We start from the raw sequence: 5,455 nt of genomic DNA, 5'->3' as shown, positions 1-5,455 counted from the left end.
GGAGCTTGTGGGGGGGTGTGTGGTGGGGTTTGTGTGGGCGGGGCTTGTGTGGGCGGGGGCTTGTGTGGGTGGAGCCAAAAAGGGGCGGAGTCAAAAAATTTCAATTTATCTTTGTCTTTTGTAATTCCTGTGAATAAAATGAACCTAAAATCTCTTCCCCTTCCAAATCATATATCTTATAAGTCCAAGGAACCGTATCTATTACATCAACAATTTTAAAAAGCTCGTTGGTCCATCTTTTCGTATAACCTTTTTCAAAATGAGATTTCCACCGATATATTCTTACGATATCACCAACTTTGAACTTAGGTTTTCTGACATTAATCTCTTTTTCATATTTTAATTTTGTAAATGTTTCTGATGGTTTCATATTTGTTGCCGTGTGAATCGTGTCATTATACTTATCCACAATATCCTGAATAAAAGATGACCATTGTTGTGAACCGAGTTGTGTGAATTTTTTATATAGTCTCTCTTTTAAGGTACGATTAAAACGTTCAACAACAACTGCCTTCCCTTCATTAAAGGTACTGTATAATGTAATACTGTTATTTTTTAGAAAATTCATAAATGTCTTGTTATAAAACTCTCTACCCTCATCAGTCCACAATTTTTAGGTTTTCTCTTACTTTTATTAAATATCTGTTGAAAAGCTAACATAAGAGTATTACCTGTTTTGTTTTTTAAAGGGACAACCCACACATATCTACTCCTCAAATCAATAACGGTTAAAGCATACTTGTACCCCTTATCATTATTGAGTTCAATCAAATCAGCAGACCAGATATAATCTACTTCCTTGGAATAAACTTTCCTTCTCTGAAACTTTGTGAATATTGGTTTATGTAATTCATCAGCTAATTGCTCTTCAATCTTAATGACATCATTAGAGCTTACAAGTTTTTGAATTTCCAAGTCCAAGTTTCAATTTAGCACTGATCATCTTCTTCACAATGAACCGATCAACTTTTTCTCTCAAGGTTGGATTTTGTATCAGAGACAAATTATACAACATTTCTCTATCGGCTTCATGCTTTTCTTCCAACGTTGTGGTATTCCCATAATCAATATCGTGTCTCATGCACACTTCATCAACTCTATTGATAGGCTTACTCCAGGATTTAGGATTGTCTGCCTCATCTAATCTTTTATCCAAGTTTGTGCCTGGACCACAGAAAGAATACCCTGGAAGATGTAATTCCCCTTGTATTCCAGTAGTTGTAAATTTACTTCCTGATAAAAACTTTTGTATATCTCCTCCTAGTTTGTGTTGGGAGATAAATTGATTTTTTTTTGAACCACACACCGAACATATACCTTTTTGTATAACCCTGTTATTTTTACTTTTAATATATGAAATATTTTTAGTATTAGTTTTCTTTTTACATTTGAGACAATAACTCATTTATTTATGAGAAAAATTCCTGCAGAGTGCAAAAACCTTTTTAGTTTCCAACATGCACATTTGAATCTTAATTTTTAAAACATAAAGAATCCTTAGAAATGCCTTCACTCTCTCCCCCATTTATTTAAGAAAAAAAAAATGAAAAACTTGAATTAAAATCCATATCTTGTCGATGTCAATAGTCTTGTCGAAAGTATTGCAAATAGACTTACCAATTCTTTGTTTTCCTCCTCGGTGGGTTGAGTTATTTTCTGTAATACCCTTAATATTTTTTTAATCTCACTGGTTTCCATATTTTGATATTTATTCATTCTCTCTCTTTCCTCCCTCTCCTCCCTCTCTCTCTTCTCTCTTTCCTCCCTCTCTCTCTTCTCTCTCTTCTCCCTTTCCTCCTTCTCTCTCTTCTCTCTCTTGTCCCTTTCATCCCTCTCTCTCTCTTCTCTCTTTCCTCCCTCTCTCTCTTCTCTCTTTCCTCCCTCTCCTCCTTCTCTCTCTTCTCCTTTTCCTCTTTATCTCTCTTCTCCTTTTCCTCCTCTTCCCTCTCTTCTTCAACTCCTTCCTCATCTCTTACTATCCTTGAATCGCTTACCCCCCATAGAATATTATAAATATATTCATCAGGATTTCTTGTTATTCCTGTATCCAAAATAATTTTTTACAACAGGAAACCAATAAAATTTCTTTTGAATTTCTAAAAGAGCCTTACCTTTTCTTAACTTTATAATTTTTTCATTATTTAACATTCTAATTAAATCTAAAGTTGTCGGTTTATCAACATCAGCATAATGCCAATCTTTTATTGAAAATACCTCATTCTTATGTTGTAGAACATATTTATTAAAATACCGAATACCCTTTTCTTGAAGGTATGCTTGAACACAGAAATGATAATTTTCTTGAAGCCTTCTTGCTGTCATTTATGTATTAGAAATATATGTTAGAATAATATTATGGCACGAAACACCTCCCCATCTTCCCATAGTTAAATCATTTTGTATTTCCTTACTTATTATATATAATCCTGTTTTTTCTGTTTTCATGAGATAAACAAGGGCAAAACCATTATTATATTTACCCTTATTAAATTCTTTTATTTGTTGTTTACTAATCGTAGCCCCACAAAACTCATTCTCGATACCAAGTGGATAATATTCTTCCTTACGAGACTGATTTAATTGTTCCAGGTCTTCGAGGTTAATTTTAAATGACCAATTATACCCTAAATCATTCATATCATACCCCCATTGTTCTATTCTCATACAAACGATACGCCCTTCTTTATAAAAATTTATTTTAATTCGAACTGTGAATTCTGTATGACCTGGAGATAATATCAACACTTCTGTATCTTTGGAATACACAGCCGTTTTATTTAAGTATATATATTGTGATAAATCACTTAATCTCACCAAGTCATTCGCTTCAGTTGGGGTTGGCATTTTCGCATTTTTCATGTTAATATTTTTGGTTATATTATATTTATGTCGTTCAGCCTGTGCCTTTGTGTAATAATTTGATAAATCAATATCCAGTTCTTGAGATACACCAAAGATAGAACCATCTTTACCAACATAAGTCATTTATATTAGATTAAAAATAATATCATAAATTTTTTTATTTTTGTTGAGTTGAAATAACACATATAGGCATAATTGACCACAACACTTGGAATTTAATTCTTGGACTTGAAATGTTTGATAAACACCATTCTGTAAGAATTTTATGACTTCAACAGGTGGCGGAAGACCAAAACTATCAAAATAATATTTGTCTTGACTATTAAAAATACAAACCCAATGAGAACCGTTCCCATTATTATCTTCTAAGTTCATAATAATATTCTTTGTATGTTTTGGCACATTTGTTAATTCATCTCTCATACAAATAACCACATTATGAATTTTTAATTTCTTACAATATTTGACAAGTTGTAAATTTGATGTTGTATTCTTTCCAAATTCTTTCAACCACTCATCAATGCTCATTTATTTATTAGAAAGATATAATCCATTACCTCTTTTCGTTAATTTTACACCTGCTTGTGCTATAGAAGAAAGCATATCTCCAACTAACAATCTCGCTTTATCAGGCAGACCTTCAAGTTTTTCAGCAAAATCTACAATTACACCACTTCCACTAATTTGTTTCTCCAACTCTTTGTTATGTCTTTCCAATTCTTTTTGAGCCTGGAGTTGAGCCTTCCTTTCGTTGGCAGTTTTCACCGCTGTTGAAATACCACCCGTCAATGCTCCAACCGCACTTAAACCAGCAAATAAAGGAATTAGAAATGGGAGAAATCCTCCACTCGTCTCTCTTATTGAATATTTTTTCAACATTGGTTTTGTCATTTTAATTTTAAGTGAGCCAGTGTCATTCAAGATTTTAACCTGTTCTCTTGTGAGAAAAACATCAATTCTTACTGCTCCTTTTCTCTGAATTGTATTAACGTTAATCGTACAAGGCTTTTGATTTTGAACACAAGATGATAGTTTATGAAGATTGATTTGATTAACATATACCCCAGTTGGTACTTTGCCACTCATTTATTTAACAAAAAATTATGTGAGACTAATCATCACACCATTATCTGTATTAATCTGCAATTCTGTTTCTTCCAAAAGCAAACAATATGTATCAACTTCTTCACTCTCTCCTCTTTCAATGTATAGGGAAGTATCCACTCGATTAGACTTCATAGTTTCCTTTTGAGCGCTCAGGTCAAACGCATAGATTGTATACAAACTTTTAAATGCTGTCATATCCAAAATAGGTTCTTTATTTCCATTACTTTCACACACCTTTTGGTAAGACTTGTATGCTTCAGCAAAATCATTTTTTTCCCAATTAATTTCCAATCTATCTCGTGGGTAAAATGTTCCATCTAGAGAAACGCGAAGTTGTTTCACCTTAGCATTATCACTCAATGCATTATTCTTATCAGTCGCAGTATCACCATCTGGCTTTTTAAAAATGATCCACAGATATCGTGGCTTTCCTTCCAGAACACCCAAATTCCACGTGTAAGTAGTTTGATTGAGTTTAACGTGTTGACATCTTCTTTTGAGGTATGATACACTGAGTGGTTTCTTTGAGTTAACTCTTCGATTCAACATCTCTTCTGTTTTAAGATTAGGAGTATATTCACTGATATACCAACTCATCTCCTCAATTACAAATTTATTGTGTTCACCAAAAGCACTACCAACACCAAAAAGCAATCGATTTTCATTATCATTCCTCTGTAGTTGAAATCTAATTTTAAGACCATACAGAACTTTATCATGATCACAAAATCCAAATATACCTTTAAGAGGAACTGCCACAGTAAAACTATTTTCTGCTTTTGTATCATCATTATACATTCCTTTCCTTTGAGTATATCCAGGGTCTGTGTTTGTTCCCGTTGACATATCAGGAATAAAACCTTCGGCAGACCCCTTTCCCATTCTATCACTGAATGTATAGAGTGTAAATTTTATCATTTCAGATACAGCAGAGACATAATCAACCGCTTCAACTTCTTGTGTCCCAATATACAAACGCACACTATCAAACATTTTCCAGAAGAAATCATTTACAAGTGTAGCGTTTGTATTATTCCCAGTTTTAGTGAATTTAAATTTACACAACAAGAAACTTTCGGAGAGATTCAAATAGGTTTGTTGATTATTTATTTCAAAACTTTTTGTACCATTCGTATTCCAGTCTGTTCCAGTTATTGCATTTACCTTGAAGTAATCTTCTTTTTTAGTGGAGTTTGAGATGATAATAGTATCATCCAAATCATAGATACTATCAATTGCTTCCATACTTGTATTTATTTAGGAAAAAAGATGTTAAAACTTTTGAAACCCTGATCCAAGTATTTGAATTATTTTCTGTCGTTCTTGGAGGGACAACTGAGTTTTGCCTTTCTTAATTTCTTTTATTGCTTGTAATTTATGAGATTCCTTCTGAGCATCTTTTATACTCTTTACGGCACCTGCTACATTTCCCACAGCAGAAGCAGTTGAACCAATTAGATCTTTATGTTTAAGAATAGTTGAACCA

Source organism: Eptatretus burgeri, chromosome 11 (assembly GCF_056783735.1).
Source record: "Eptatretus burgeri isolate ZD-2024b chromosome 11, Ebu_testis_v1, whole genome shotgun sequence".
Classification (NCBI taxonomy): Eukaryota; Metazoa; Chordata; class Myxini; order Myxiniformes; family Myxinidae; genus Eptatretus; species Eptatretus burgeri.
This window is presented reverse-complemented; position numbering follows the sequence as displayed.